Source organism: Ornithorhynchus anatinus, chromosome 15 (genome assembly GCF_004115215.2).
Source record: "Ornithorhynchus anatinus isolate Pmale09 chromosome 15, mOrnAna1.pri.v4, whole genome shotgun sequence".
Classification (NCBI taxonomy): Eukaryota; Metazoa; Chordata; class Mammalia; order Monotremata; family Ornithorhynchidae; genus Ornithorhynchus; species Ornithorhynchus anatinus.
The window spans coordinates 8799202-8816353 of NC_041742.1; the positions used below are offsets into that span (position 1 = coordinate 8799202).

Below are 17152 nucleotides of genomic sequence, written 5' to 3' on the forward strand. Positions count from 1 at the left end.
TTAACAAATACAATAATAATAGTAAAAATAATAGCAATAAAGGAGCTTACAGTCTAGGGCTCATGGCTGTCAACTCGACTGCCTTCTCCTGAGAGCTTAGTAATAATAACAATAATGACGATATTTGTTAAGCTCTTACTATGTGTCAAGCACTGCGGCAGAAACAGGGTAACCCGGTTGGACACAGACCCTTTCCCACGTGGGGCTCACAGTCTTCACACCCCCCCCCCCCATTTGACCGATGAGGGAACTGAGGCCCAGAGAAGTGAAGTGTCTTGCCCAAGGTCACCCAGCAGACAAGTGGCAGAGCCTGGATTAGAACTCAGGTCCTTCTCTACTAGGCCATGCTGCCTCCCGAGACTCTTGACCCAGTAAGCGATCAATAGATACATGAATGGATTGATTGGTAAAAGGGTACCCTCTCCGCTCAGCTCCTCCGATCCAAAGACCATTTTCATCCTCAGCCTTGGCAGCTCCCCCGGTCCCCTGCTATAAACCTTGGGTCCTCAGTGCTTTTCCGGCTATTTAACCTGCTTTCCCTGCCACAGCCCAAACCTATTACCGCCTGCCCTGTCCTCCTTGACTAATGAGAATAATTGGTTCCTGTCCTCTGTAGACCATCTCCGTATGGATCTGCCGACAAATAGATTTTAAATTGATTTAAGACCACCGTCAGTCTGGCTTCCTCCTCTCCCCGGCCCTGGTCCCCACGCACCCTTCATAGAAATTAGCTAATTTTACATATTAGGAGTGGGGGGGGGGGGGGACGACCCAATTTGGTCAACTAAGACAACGTGAATTTCCCTGGTTGGTCAGAGGCACGTGTATGGTGGGCACTGATGAGTAATCGATCAATCGTATTGATTGAGGGCTGACTGCAGAGCACTGTACTGAGCACTTGGGAGAGTACCATAGAACGGAGTTGGTAGACACATTCCCTGCCCACAACGAGCTTCCAGTCTAGAAGGTCGTGGCTGTCAACTCTTTTGAATTATTTCCACTCGTGGGTAGCCGACAAGCTACTTGCTACTTGCCTTCCCGGATGGTCCCTGGGGTTACTACTGTAGTACTTGTTAAGTGATTGCTATGTGCCCAGCACTCTTCTAAGCGCTGGAGTAGATACAAGTTAATCAGGTTGGACACAGTCCCTGTCCCTGATGGGGCTCCCACTCTTAATCCTCATTTTACAGATGAGGCCCAGAGAAGTGAAATGACTTGCCCAAGGTCATACAGCAGACACGTGGTGGAGCCAGGATTAAGTCCTTCTGACTCCCAGGCCCGTGTTCTATCCACTAAAAGTCACGCGACTTCTCTATTACTGAGAATTGATCTATTTCCATGAGGAGTTAAGTCAGGCAATGGTCCTTATCACACTGATGGCGTTGAAGCAAGCACTGTGCTAAGCACTTGGGTAAATAAGAGATAATCACATATGTCATTTGCTATCCCTCGTTTCTGACACGGCCCCCACATGGTGGTCCCTATTACTGATTGTTGATAGGGTTCGATCAAAGACATTTGTTGAGCGCTAACTGCATGCAGAACCCTGTGCTAATCACTTGGGCGAGGAGAATAAAACAATATAACAGAAACCCTACCTGCCCACAACGAGTTTACAGTCTAGAGGAAGAGTTAGGGTTAGTCATCTGTCCTTATCCAACGATGGTGTTTAAGAGACACTGTGCTAAGCATTGGGATAAATATGAGATAATCATACTTTGACACAGTCTCTGCCTTGCAGACTGAGAGGAGAGCAAGTCTTTCATCCCCATCGTATAGAGGAGGAAAGTGAGGCCCAGAGGAGTAAAGTGACTTGCCCAAGGTCACCCAGCAGACAAGTGGCAGAGCCGGGATTAGAACCCATGATTTTCTGACTCCCAGGTCTGGGCTCTATCCACCAGGCCACACTGCTTCTCCGGGTAAACTCTGTTCCAGAGTGGCACGGGCCGGGGGGGCCAGGGATACACGCTATGTTCTGAAAAGGAACGGGAAGCATGGGCTTTAAAAGGGGGCGACTGTGGCAGTGGGAAGAACGATCCAGACAGGGGAGGACGATCCAGACAGGGGACAACAATCCAGCCACCCCACCTCTCCCCCGGGGTCCCCCAAATCGCAGACCGTAAGCTCCCCTCTAGACTAAACCTGCTGTGGGCAGGGAATGTATCTGTTTATTGTCCTTTTGTAGTGTCCCAAGCGCTTAGTACAGTGCTCCGTTCACAGTAAGCACTCAATAAATACCACTGAATGACTTAATGAATCTCGGAATTCAGCTGTCCGAGGGGAGCCGGGCCCGTTCCACGCAACCGTCTTCAGTTTCGACCGGACGCGTCCCAGAGTCTCCCCTTTGGAACTGGACAGCCCTCCACAAGCGAGGGGTTGGAGGGAAGAGGTCCCCGGCCCCGGCCAGCCTCACCTCTCCGCCTGAAAATAAGCAGGAGTCGTCCACTCCTCCAAAAGGCTTGAAGATCTCCAGAGAGACAACCCAAGCAGCGGCAGAGAAAGGCCCGGTAGCAGGAGTGTGAGGAGAAAGCACAGCTATACATTTAATCAAGGAACAGATGGGGAGCTGATAGAGTGTGGAGAAAAATCAGGTTTCTGTGATAACATCCTTCCCCTCCCGCCCTCCCTCCCTCCGCCGCTTCAGATAATGACTCCGTCGACGGCCCTGCCCTTTACAAAGACCATCTCTCCTAGAACTTTTGTGCCGCCAGAGACTGCCTCCCACCCCTGTCAGACATCTGAGGGACAGCCAGCCTCCCGCCTCTCCCATCTCCTCACCCCCGACCTTCTCCTGTCTTCCGGAAACCCAGGCTTCCGGAAACCGAAGGCCGAGAGGGCCCGAGGAGACGGGAAATCTAACATGTGGCTGACAGTCTGGGCCCCAAATGGCAGACGTGAAAGGTTTCTGAGATGTTCTCAGCCGCCTCTTTCATGTCCTCGGCCTGTTGGAAATCTCATCCGTCCTTCCGCTCGATCCCCTCCTGGTTGCCGGTCACATGCGACTTTTTTTTTTTTTTTATGGTGTTTGTTATGCTCTTACTATGAGTCAAGCACTCTTTTAGACTGTGAGCCCGTTGATGGGCACGGATTGACTTTATCTGTTGCAGAATGTATATTCCAAGCGCTTAATACAGTGCCCTGCACACAGTAAGCGCTCGATAAGTACGACTGACTGAATGTTCTAAGTGCTGGGGTAGATACAAGATAAACAGGTTGGACAACAGTCTCTGTCCCACTTGGGGTTCACAGAGGGAGGAGGATTGAATTCCCATTTTTCAGTTGAGGAAAATAAGGCCCAGAAGAAGTGATTTGTTCAAGGTTACAAAACAAGCGAATGCCAGACCCGGGATTAGAATCCAGGTCATCTGAATCTCAGGCCCATGTTCTTTCCATTAGGCTACACTGCTTCCCAAGGCCAGCTTCCAGCAGGGCAACCAAGGAGGCACTGTGCCAAACTTCCCGTTTCCTAGTTGGATACCTTCTCTCCCTACACCTGCTGGGTGCCCAGAAAGTTCTTTATATGCAGAAGGGCCCAGGGCCTCAAGATTGTCTGGGGACCCCTGAGGCATAAAGATATATTCATCGAAAAGCTGAGAAAAAGCCTAATGGAAAGATTTCATTGGAACTGGAATACCCCAGTTTCCGCAGGGTAGAACTATGGGCCTGGGAGTCAGAGAACCGGAGTTCATTCATTCAATCATATTTATTGAGCGCTACTATGTGCAGACCACTGTACTAAGTGCTTGGAAAGTACAATTCAGTAATAAAGAGATATGATCCCTGCCCATACCAGGCTTACCGTCTAGAAGAGGGGAGACAGGCAACACAACGAATAAACGGCCATCAATATGAATAGAATTATAGATATATACACATCAAAACAAGTAAACAGGCATCAATATAAATGGAATTATAGATATATACACATCAAAACAAGTAAACAGGCATCAATAAAAATATAATTATAGATATGTACATATATACACAAATTCTGATTTGTGAGTTCTAATTCCAGCTCTACCACCTGTCTGCTACGTGACCTTGAACAAGTCACTCAACTTCCCTGTACCTCGGTTACCACCTCTGTAAAATGGAGATTAAGGCTGAGAGCCCTGTGTGGGACAAGGGCTGTGTTCAATGGGATTAGCTTCTATCTACCCCAGCGCTTAGTACAGTGCCTGGCACATAGTAGGTGCTTAACAAATACCAGTAAAAAAAGGAAAGGTCAGGCAGGACCAAAAGTTTTACAAGAAGGGGAGGAGCCTCTGTTTCCTTGGTAATAATCTGAAATTGAGAATGGATGGACTCGCCTGTCGTAAAAGACAATGAGCCTTAATTCGGTTACTATGATTTCACTAGACTATAAGCTCCTCAAGGGCAGGGATATTATCTATTAACTCATCTGTAGTCTCCCAAGCGCTTAGTACAGTGCTCTGCACCCAGAAGACTGGAAGCTCCTCTAGGACAGGGATCATGTCTGCTAACTCGATTGTAGTCTCTCAGGCACTTAGGACAGCTCTCTGTACCCGATAGACTGAAAGCCCTTCATTCATTCAATCAATCCTATTTATTGAGCGCTTACTGTGTGCAGAGCACTGTACTAAGTGCTTGGGAGAGTACAATATAACAATAAGCAGACACACTCCCTGCCCACAACAAGCTTCCAGTCTAGAGGTGGGGAGGCAGATAATACAAATAAATAAAATTAGAGATATGGACATAAGTGCTGTGGGGCTGGGAGGAAGGGCAAAGGGAGCAATTCAGGGCGATGAAGAAGGGAGTGGGAGATGAGGAAAAGTAAGACACAGTCTTGGAAGGCGTCTCGGATGAGATGTGCCTTCAATGATAGTCTCCCAAGTGCTTAGCACAACGCTCTGCCCACAGTGACCCTCCATAAAAACTATGGATTGACTGATGGAAAACCACGAAAGCCGAAGAGTCCTGAGCTCTCCGAGGTCACCTGGCTTGACCCCGGTTCCCATCCTGTCAGGAATCCCCTCCCATCACTGGCTCCATGTGTTCCGGGTCAGAGACGAGGAGGTGAGTCTCGTCATTTTCAAAGGAGAGATATTAGATGCACATCTGTTGTCTGCCTCCAATATTAAACAGCGTGAGGTTCACACCTTGTCTGCCAACATTCGACAGGAGGGAAATTGTAACAAATGCCGTCTTCCGTCTAATTGGAGCGGGAGGAACAGGAGGATTTGGCAGAAGCCGAGAGCCTTTTCGGTTTCCAAGTCAGAGGAAACTGGGACTCGGGAATTGGGATGAGGTGGCCCAAGAAGCCAGGCAGCTTTGACAACTGGATTGCCCCTTTTCCTCACCTCTCTTTCCCCATCTGGAAAGGACGGAAAACGGAAAACCCTGCTCTCTCCCTGACTTGGGAGAAAAATTCAAGAAGAATAATAATGATGAACGCTGTCGGCGGTGTGACCTTGGGGGAGTAACTTCACTGGGCCTCAGTTCCCTCATCTGCAGAATGGGAATGGAGACTGTGAGCCCTAAGTGGGACAGGAGCTCCCATGATCACCTGTCCAACCTGATCACCTTTTAGTTATCCTCTTCCTCTAGACTGTAAACTCACTGAGGGCAGGCAACGTATCTCTAATACTGTTGTGTTGTACTCTCCCGAGCAATTAATAAAGTTCCCTGCACAAAGCACTCAAGAAATACGACTGACCGATTGATCTAAGCACTGGGGTAGACACAAGCTAATCAGGTTGGACACAGTCCCTGTCCCACATGGGTCTCACCGTCTTAATCCCCATTTTACAGATGGGGTAACTGAGGCATAGAGCAGTGAAGTAACTTGCCCAAGGTCACACAGCAGACAGGTGTCAGAGCCAGGATTAGAACCCTCGTCTTCTGACACCCAAGCCCGTGCTCTTGCCGGTAGGCCATCATGGTTAAGTACTTATTACGTGCCAAACATTGTAACAAGTGCTGGGGTAGAGCACTTAGTACAGTGCTCTGCACATACGCTCTCAATAAATACCACTAATTAATTGATAGAAGATAATCAGGTTTAACCAAGCCCCTGCCCCACATGGGGCTCACAGTCTAAACAGGAGGGTGGACCAGTATTTCATTCCCATTTCACAGATGAGGAAATGGAAGCACAAAGAAGTTGAGTGACTTGCCCAAGGTCACCCAGTTGGCAAGTAGCAGAGCTGAGATGAGAACATGAGACTTCCAGGCTCACGGTCTTGCCACGAGGCCATACTATGACGACTCCTCCTCCTGCTCCTCTGTCCCTTCCTCAGAGGGGGCCCGCACTGAACTACTCCCAGAGGGAGGGTAGGAGGAGAGGTAGCCATTTCACAAAGGGGAAGGACTTTGGATGAAGCAATATGGCCTACTGGAGGGAGAGCATGGCCTGGGAGTCAGGCGATTTGGGTTCTCAACTCAGCTCTACCACTAGAGGATGTGGGTTCTAATCCCAGCTCTGCCACTTCTCTGTCTTGTGACCTTGGGTAAGTCGCTTCACTTCTCTGGGCCTCAGTTCCTCATCTGTAAAATGGGAATTAAGACTATGAGCCCCATGTGGGGCAGGGACTGTGTCCCACCTGATCACCTTCTATCTACACCCCAGAGTTTTGAACAGTGCCAGGCCCTTAGCAAGCGCTTAAAAAATACCACGAACAAATCAGAAACACAAAACACCAGAGTTGGGGGATACGAGTCCTGTCCATAAGGATAACAATAATGGTATTTGTTACACACTTACTATATTATAATAACAACACTTGTGGTATTTGTTAAATGCTTACTGAGCACTGGGGTAGACACAAATAATCGGGATGGACACAATACCTGTCCCACATAAGGTTCACAGTCTTCATCTCCATTCTACAGATGAGGGAACTGAGGCCCAGAGAAGTTAAGCCACTTGCCCGAGGTCACACACCAGACAAGTGGCGAAGCCGGGATCGTGGCCTTCGGATTCCAGGCCCGTGCTCTAGCCACTAGGCCATGCTGCTTCTTACTCTGTAGCAAACACTCTCCTAAGCGTGTACTGAGCGCTTGCAAGGTTACCAAGCAGTTGGTAAGAGCCCCCCTCCCCGCCCAGGACTCTGACTTCCCATAAAGCTTCTCCTGCTTTTGCAAGATTCCCACCTCCTTAGGCACCCCCGTCCCCTGCTTCTGCCCACCCTGGACTGACTCCCTCATCAGCTCTGGCCCCGGCCCCTCCCCTCCACAAAATCTGGTGGACCCTGGCACGAGAGCCTTCTCTTCTGTAGCTCCATCTGGAGCCGATTCTTCTTTGTTCTCTCCGCCTCATTGCCTCTCCAGCTCATTCTGCAACCTCACCTGAAGGCATCTTTTTCTCTCTCCCTTCCTCGCAAACCTTTCCGCTCCTCTCTCCGACGGCCTGACACGCTGTTTACCGCCGTAAACCATAATACAATTCCATAAATATGTTATTTATCCTCCCTATTATTACTCCCCATTATTTATTTCTGAAACCCCATTATTAAATCTGCAGCGCGTCCAGTGATACACCAGCAACGAAAGACACTCTGTAAAGCGAGCTTTATTATTATCATTAGTCTATGATTAAAACGAGAAAGAAAAATGACCTGCGTTAAATCAAACCGGGCTCCCTTTGGCCGTAAGGGCGGCCGATTTGACGTGACTGGGTGGTCTAGTTGGGGCAGCACTGGGTTGAAGCCCCGGGCTACTGGAGACCACTGTTGGGAGTCGCTTGGGAGAGCTATGGATTTGTCATTCATTCTTTCAATTGTATTTATTGAGCGCTTACCGTGTGCAGAGCACTGTACTGAGCACTTGGGAGAGTGCAATATAAACAGACACATTCCCTGCCCATAGCAAGCTTACAGTCTAGAAGGGGAGACCGACCTTAATATAAAGAAATAAATGACAGATGCGTACGCAAGTGCTGTGGGGCTGGGATGGGGGATGACTAAAGGGAGCAAGTCGGGGTGATGCAGAAGGCAGTGGGAGAAGAGGAAAGGAGGGCTTAGGGAAGGCCTCTCAGAGGAAATACACCTTCAATAAGGATTTGAAAAGGAGGAGAGGAATTGTCTATCCGGGTTTGTCCAACACTCCACTCCCCTGGTGGAGTTTGTTTTGAGCGAAAGGCAAAAGCGATTCCGTTTGCAATCTCCCTTTTTGCCATCCGTCACTAGAGCCGACACGGAGGGGTAATAGAAGTTTGCTGGAATCCTGCATTTTATTTCCACTCAGCAGCCTTTCCCCGGCAATGGAAACATAAATTTGGCCTTCTTTTGTGCGGATTGTGCAAAATTAGTCTCTTTCCTTCTAGACTTGTGTGTGTACCTTTACAGTGTGGCAAGGTACACAGTTCTGGGTTCTGGAAAAAGGAAGAAAAAAGCCACCCAAGATTCATCCCTCCGGACTATAAGCTAGTTTTGGCCGGGAGTGTGTCTACCAAATCTTGTTATCCTGTACTCTCCCAAGCACTTAGTACAGTACTCTGCAGCCAGGAAGCACTCAAAAAATACCATTGATTGTCTCCTGTGTGACCTAGACTGGAAGCTCATTATGGGCAGGGAGTACGCGCTCCCTTTGCTCTAACCCCCTCCCCACCGCACTTGTCTTTATATGTACTTATTTATAATTATAATTCTATTTATTTTTATTAATGATGTGCACATATCTATTCTTCTCTTTATTTATACTGATGCTGCTGATGCCTGTTTACTTGTTTTGATGTCTGCCTCCCCCCTTCTAGACTGTGAGCCCTTTGTGGGCAGGGACTGTCTCTATATCTTGCTGAATTGTACTTCTCAAGTGTTTCGTACAGTGCTCTGCACACAGGAAGCGCTCAATAAATACGACTGAATGATTGAATGAACGCTGTTATACTGTACTCTCCCAAGCCCTTTGTACAGAATTCTGCAGTGCTCAACAAATACCACTGATTGCCTGCTGTGACCTAGATTGGAAGCTCATTCTGGGCAGGGAGTATATCAACTCTGCTCTGTCCTCTCCCAAGTGCTTAGTACAGCACATAGTAAGCGGTCACTACATACCATGCGTGGATTACTTGATTGATCTCCACTAGGCCACACTGGTTTTTTTTGCCAAGTATAACTACTTGGGAGATAACAACAGACTTAAAAGACACAATCCCTCCCCTTACAGAGTTTATAATCTAGTCAGGGAGGCAGATGCTAAAATCAATCGATCAGATTTATTGAGGGCTTACTATACGCAGAGCTCTGTACTAAGCATCTGGGAGAGTCCAATGCAACAGAATTAGCAGACACGTTTCCTCTCCACAACGACCTTACAGTCTAGAGGGGATGACGAACATTAATAGGAATAAATAATATCTAATTTCAAGACAAGTTTGCCCATCCTCCTAGCCAGGATGGGACAGGAACCAGAGCCGTCGGACCACATGGGCTGGAATCAATTTATCACTAATACTTACTGAGCGACTACTACTTGTGGGACACTGTATTAAGCACTTGCTTGGGTGAGTACAAAAGAGAAAAGAAGGGGCTGGTTTAAAGTTGAAGCCAGAGGGCCTTGGGCAGTTCCTTGAGGTGAAATCCATCTCTCAATCAGTGGTGTTTCTTGAGCACTTATGTGGGTCAAGCACTGTACTGGATGCTTGGGAGAGCACAAAGGGAAGCAGCGTGGCCTAACGGATAGAGCACTTGGCAGTCAGAAAGATCCGGGTTCTAATCTCAGCTCCGCTGCTTGTCTGCTGTGTGACCTTGGGCAAGTCACTTCACTTCCGTGTGCCTCAGTTACCTCATCTGTAAAATGGGGATTAAGGCTGTGATCCCCAACGTGGGACAGGGACTGTGTCCAACCCGATTAACTTGCATCCAACTCAGCGCTTAGAACAGTGCCTGGCACATTGTAAGCGCTTAGCAAATACCACAAACAAAATGAAAACTTAATACACCACAGCTGGTGCCCAAAAGGATCTCACACAGTCTAGAGGGAGGATGGGAGGAGGGGAAGCTCCAGAGATATCGTAGAAGGTCTGGAGCTGCTGCTGGTCTTGCTAGGTTGAGTATTTTGGAGGCAGCTTTTGGGAACGGGAGCTATAAAGACCCAGTCGAGGGCAGGGAGGGAAGGGGAGAATCAGCTCTGACCCTTATCTTTCCGGCTCTTCCCAGAATATTAAATCAGTCAGTCAACACGCATTTAATGAGGCCCTCGGGGTTCATTTCAATTTGGTTTAGCTATTCCGTACGATAAAAAGTCAATTATCCAAAACGCACAGGGCCAAAGCCGGCCCGGGTTCGGGGGAAATTCTGGTTAATTTGGTTTTCCATTTTTATTAAACTACGATCACAAATATCACCTCACATCTAAGCGAAAACGCGACACAGTGAAGTACCGTAGAGTGGTGTAAGTCATTTGTGAGTGTTGTCCGGAATGTGGTTTTTGAAGGGAAAGGTCTTAATGGAGGCTCCGTTCCTGAGCTCTGCAGTAGAGAACACAATTTCCTTCTGTGTCATTCACCTGTGAAGCTGTTTCCCTCTCTGTACTGAGGTATTTAGCTATGCCTGAAACTCCTAGATGTCAAAGAGCAGGTCTATCAGCCAAGTATATATGACAGGAAAAGTTTAGATAATTGAGTTTCCTGAATATTCATAATTCAACTCCCTTGTGTGTCGCCCTTGCAACTTGGATTTGCACCCTTTATTCACCTCTCCCTCAGCCCCACAGCACTTATGCACATATCTGTAATTCATTTATTTTAATGTCTGTCTCCCCTTCAAGATTATCAGCTTACTATGGGCAGGGAACATCTACCAACTCTGTTACATTGTACTCTCCCAAGTACAAAGTACTGTCTTAAACACTTGGGAGGGTACAATATGACAGTAAACAGACAGTGTACTTGGACTTTCCATCCAAAATTCATTTTCAAACTCTCTGCCTTAACGAGTGAACCATTAGCAGCGATGACAGGAAGCGGATGAAGGAGCGGTGATGAATGAAGGCTGGAAATTTCCTCTGGGATGTCACTGTTTGATTAAGTTAAGGAATCAGTACGAGACCTCCGTTTCCTTATGCATTTATTTATCTATCTCTACAAGGGATAGTATTTCATACTCCCCCAAATCTCTCTGGATGAGAGTCTTCCCAAGTTAAGTCAGTCCAGGCCAGGATCCAATCAATCAACGCTATTTAATCTATCAATGGTACTTACTGAGCGTTTACTATTTGCAGAGCACCGTACTAAGCGCTTGGGAGAGTACAACAGAATTAGCAGGTGCATTCCCTGCCCATAATGAACTTACAGCCTTCATCCAGCACTTTCTGAGTACAGAGCACTGTACTAAGCACTCAGAGTAGAGCCTCATGTGGAATGCTCTCCTAAGGGATCAGGTTCCGGTTTTAGACTGGCCAGTCTGGTTTTCAGCTGGCCTGTCCCCTGCAGATACAGCCCCAGGTGCCTCTAATAATCAAAATAATAATAACGGTGGTATTCGTTAAGCGCTTACTTTGTGCCAGGCATTGTACTAAGCACTGGGATAGATACCAGCTAATTGGGTTGGACACAGTTCCTGTCCCACATGGGGCTTACACTCTTTTACAGAGGAGGAAATGGAGGCACAGAGAAATGAAGCCACTTGCCCAGGCTCACTTGCGGAGCTAGGATTAGAACCCAGGTCTTTCTGACTCCCAAGCCTGTGCCGTGTCCACTACATCTTCAATCTCTTACCGAATCCTGTTGGCTCTACCTTCACAGCATAGCTAAAATCTGCCCTTTCCTTTCCATCCAGGCTGCTACCATGCTGAACCAAGCACTTCTCCTTTATCCCACCTTCACTACTGCATCTGGCTCCTCGCTGACCTGCCGGCCTCCTGTCTCTCCCCATTCCAATCCATACTTCACTCCGCTGCATGAATTATTTATCAACAAAAACGTTCAGTTCACGTCTGCCCACCCGTCAAGCACCTCCAATGGCTGCCCATCCACCTCCAGATCAAACGGAAACTCCTCACCGCCGGCTTTAAAGCAGTCAATCGGCTCATACCCTGCTACCTCACCTCACCGACCTCCTACTCCAGCCCAGCCCGCACACCCTTCTCCTCTAGCGCCAGCTTACTCACTGTACCCCGATCTCGTCTGTCTCGCCGCCGACCCCTTTCCCACATCCTCCCCCTAGCCTGGAACTCCCTCCCCCTCCATATACTCCATACCACCCCTCTCTCCACCGTCCAAGCATTATTAACGTCACATCTCCTCCAAGAGGCCTTCCCCAATGAAGCCGTCTTTTCCCCGGCTCCCTCTCTCTTCTGCGTCAACTGTGCGCTTGGATTTGTGCCCTTTGGGCATTTGATAATCGCCCCAGCCCCACAGCACTTAAGTACATATCTTTAAATTACATATTCTTTGAGTGTCTACTTGATGCAATGCACTGTTTTACGTTTCCAAGTACACTGCATTAAGAGGACATTCAATACACACCTCAATAGGTCCGAACCAACCATAATTTTCCCCAGTGTGGACTGAACTTGAGACAGAGGGTATAATTATTATAAAGGAGGGAGGTTGAGGGGCCGGAAGCTCCCCTTGTTGAGAAGCAGCGTGGCCTAGTGGATAGAGCACGGGCTTGGGAGTCAGAAGGGCCTGGGTTCTAATCCCAGCTCCTCCACTTGGCTGTGTGACCTTGGGTAAGTCGCTTAACTCCTCTGTGCCCCACTTATCTCTTCTGTAAAATGGGGGTTAAGACTCTAAGCCCCATGAGGGACATCGACCGTGTCCATCCTGATTACTTTGTATCTACCCCAGCACTTAGAACAGTGCCTGGCACACAGTAAGCGCTGAACAAATACCATAAAACAGGGCCGGGGGAGAAGCTCTTCTAGCAGAAGCTTCTAGCCATACCATTTGTTACTTTAGAGACAATAATAATAATGACCGTGGTATTTGTTAGTTGTGCCAAGCAATGTACTAAGTACTGGAGTAGATACAAGATAGCCAGGTCCTCCATGGGGCTCACAGTTTAAGGAGGAGAGAGATCAGGTATTGGATCTCCATTTCGTAGATGAGGGAACCGAGGCAGAGAAAAGTGAAGTGGCTCGTCCAAGGTCACACAGCAGGTACACAGAGTCGAGATAATAATAACAACGGTATTTGTTAAGCGCTTACTATGCTTCAAGCACTGTTCTAAGCACTGGGGTAGCTACAAGGTAATCACGTTGGACACAGACCCTGTCCCACATAATGATAATAATGTAATGTTGGTATTTGTTAAGCGCTTACTATGTGCAGAGCACTGTTCTAAGCGCTGGGGTAGACACAGGGGAATTAGGTTGTCCCACGTGGGGCTCACAGTCTTAATCCCCATTTTACAGATGAGACAACTGAGGCACAGAGAAGTTAAGTGACTTGCCCACAGTCACCCAGCTGACAGGTGGCAGAGCCGTGATTCGAACTCATGACCTCTGACTCCAAAGCCCGTGCTCTTTCCACTGAGCCACGCTATTAGGGCTCGCAATCTTAATCCCCATTTTACGCATGAGGTAGCTGAGGCAAGGAGAAGTTAAGTGACTTGTCCAAGGTCACACAACAGGTACAAGGAGGAGCTGGTATTAAAAGCCAGGTCCTCTGACTCCCAGGCCTGTGTCCCTTCCCACCGGGCCACACCGCTCCTCTGTTTCAGGCACTTTTTCCAGTGGGACTGTAACACTTCCTCTGACTTTCCAGTCCCCCAAAGTCCGAGACTCTCCCCTGCAACTCCTTCCGCCCCCCACCTGAAAATGATCAGTCTTCCAGCCCGCCTCTGAGCCTCCCACGAAACTCCAGGTTCACCAAGGGGGTCATTTATTTCTTCCCTGGAAAACGTCTGGGTTGTCGGAGTTAGTCATGAGTTATGAGGCCTGGGTTCCCTGAGTTTTCCTCAGGCAATAACTCAGTCGGAGCGGCTCCAGAGGGGGGGAGAGCGGTAGGGGAGGAGGGAGGGGAGGATCACCGGGCCGAGGAGGGAGATATTCCCAAATCCGATTGGCTGTGGCAGCCCTGAGGCAGTGGCTAGGAGAGTGCCAACCTCTGGCAAGCTGGATTCCCCCTTTGGATCCAAAACGGACGGGCGAATGTTTGCCAAGAGTGGTGGGGTGAGGGCGGAAGGGGGATGCAAACCATCTTGGGAACGCCCATCCCCTTGATTAACGTTGCCTATTAAACATCCCTCTTTCAGTGCCACGGGGCCAGTGTCGGAACAGCCATCCCCTTGATGAAGGTTGCCCGTCGTTAATATCCCCCTTCCCAAAACGCTGGACCAGTGTGGAAACATCCATCCCCTTGATGAACATTGGCCACCATTAATATCCCTCTTCCACCACCACCGGGCCAGTGCGGGAACACCCACCCCCTCGGCGCACATTGCCTGACATTTATATCCTTCTTGCAACAACGAGCTAGGCTAGGAACACCCCTCCCTTCGGTGAGTGTTACCCGCCATTAATATCCCTCTTCCAACAACCAACTGGGCCAGTACGAGAATACACATCCTCTTGATGAACAATCGCCTGCCATTAACATCCTTCTTGCAACACCACTGGGCAAGTGTGGGAACGCCCATCCCCTTGACAGACATTGCTCGCCATTAATATCATTCTTCCACCAACAAACTGACCAGTGTAGGAACATCCATCCCCTTGATTAGAATTGCCCACCATTAATATCCCTCTACCAACACCAATGAGCCAGATGGGAATACCAAGCCTCCTGATAAATGTTGCCCACCATTAATATCCTTCTTCCCACACCCGTGGGGCAGTACCCCCGCCCAGACCCTCTCTCGGGCCCACCGACTCACTTGCCCTTCCCCACCATTGCTCTCCCTAGGCCACAGCCCGGCAGCAGGGCCTTTGGAGAGCCAACTCTGCCACCTTAGCGGACTCTACTGTCCTCCAGCGCCCAACGCCCTCGTCATCTTCACCGCAACAAGCTTCCCTCGGTGACCCGGCCCCTCCGCCTTATTAACTTCCACTTTAAGTCAAGTCCGAGGGATCCGATGCCCCTGTGAGCAATAGATAGTTAATGACAGAACTGCGTGGCAAAGGGGGTAACAAATTGTTTGTATTATAGCACGTTGTATCTCGATACCCATTCTCTTCCCCAGCTTATCTGTAAACCGACGGAATTCACACTGGGAGGCTGAGGAAAGAGCTGTCATATAATAGATGGGGTCTCCCGGAAAATGAACATTTACAAATGGCTGTAGCATTTACTTAAAATGTCATGCCAATTGCTTGCTGTTGTCTTTATGCAATGAGATTGATTTTATTGCTCCTCCGAGTCTTCAGCGTTGATGGGTGGTTTTAATGCAGCAGGGAGATGCTTTTGTTGTTTAATCTATAAATACACCACGCACAGGGTGGACTTATTTTATTGTATTTGTTAAGGGCTCATTACGAGCCAGGCACTGTACTAAGCTCAGAGGTTGACAGAGGTTGGACACGGTCTAAGACTCACATGGAACTCACAGTCATTGCCCTATTTGACAGATGAGAGAACTGAGCAGAGAAATTAAGAAGCAATAATAATAATAACAATGGTATCTGTTAAGTTCTTACTATGTGCCAGGTACTGTACTTAGTGCTGGGGTAGATCCAAGGTTGGACACAGTCTACGTCTCACCTGGGGCTCACAGTCTTGATCCCCATTTGACAGATGAAATAACTGAGGCACAGAGAAATGAAATAATAATAATAATGGTATTTGTTAAGTGCCTATTATGTGCCAGGCACTGTACTAAGTGCTGAGGTGGACACAAGCATATCAGGTTGGATACAGTCCCTGTCCCACATGGGACTCACAGTCTCCATCCCCATTTTGCAGATGAGGTAACTGAAGCCCAAAGAAGTGAAGTGACTTTCTTAAGGTCACAGAGCAGACAAGTGGCGGATCTGGAACCCGGGTCTTTCTGACTCCCGAACCTTCTACCCTCTAGGCCACGTTGCTTCTCTTTGAGACTTCCCCTTTGGAGATGGGGAAGCCAGACACCCTTGGTCTGCCTACCAGGGTCTGTCTCCTTCTCCAGAGTCTGCCTGACTCTGGAGTTTGTATATTCAGAGCCATGCAGATGGGTACATTTACTTCAATAGTGATTTCATTCATCAGCCGGGCAGTTGAAGGTTTTCCCAATGGAATATCCATACTTCACGGTCTTAATCTTCCCAGATTCTTTTCCAGTTGTTTGCTTTCTTTCTCCCAGAGGCCCAGCGGAAGGTCTCAGTTCTCTCTTTTTTTTTTTTTATGGCACTTGTTAAGTGCTTACTACTTGCCAGTCACTAATAATTATAATAATAGTGATGTTTGTAAAGGTGCCAAGCATTATTCTAAGCACTAGGGTAGATACAAGATAATAACAGTGTTGGTATTTGTTAAGCACTTACTCTGTGCCAAGCACTGTTCTAAGCGCTGGGGTAAGTACAAGATAAACAGGTTGTCCCATGTAGGACTCACAGTCTTCATCCCCATTTTCCAGATGAGGTAACTGAGGCATAGAAAAGTTAAGTGACCTGTCCAAGGTCACACAGCTGACAGGTGGCAGAGGCAGGAATAGAACCCATGACCTCTGACTCCCAAGCCCAAACTCTTTCCACTAAGCCACGCTTCTTCTCAGGTTGGACACAGTCCCAGTCCCACATAGGGCTCACAGTCTTAATCCCCATTTTACAGATGAGGTGAAGCCTGGAGAAGTAAAGTGATATGCCCGAGGTCACACAGCAGACAAGTGACAGGGTAGGGATTAGAACCCAGAACCTTCTAATTCCCAGGCCTGCGCTTTATCCACTCGGCCATGCTGCTTCTCTAAGAACAGTCACTGTTCTGAGCACTTGGGTAGATAAAGCAAATCTGTAAAATGGGGATTGAGACTGTGAGCCCCACATGGCACAGGGACCGTGTCCAACCTGATTGGCTAAATCCACCCCATCGCTTAGTACAGTGCCAGGCACATAACTAAGCACTTAAAAAATATCACAATGATTACACCAGTCCAACCATCTAGCCTGGCCCAAGTAACCTGTTGGAAGGCGGAGCGAAGGATGAATTGACCTCTCCAGATCTCCTCCAAGAGGCCTTCCCCATCTCTGCCCTCGTTTCCACTTCTCCCATTCCCTTCTGTGGCACCCTTGATCTCGGATTGGCATTCACCCCTCCCTCAATCCCACAGTGCTT

At 48.4% G+C, this 17152-nt stretch overlaps 1 long non-coding RNA gene across 2 annotated transcripts in view; it reads right to left on the reverse strand.

The window, feature by feature from the left end:
* Positions 1–17152, reverse strand: part of LOC120638850 — a 198734-nt gene that overhangs the window by 99367 nt on the left and 82215 nt on the right. The gene's annotated exons all lie outside the window — the stretch shown is intronic.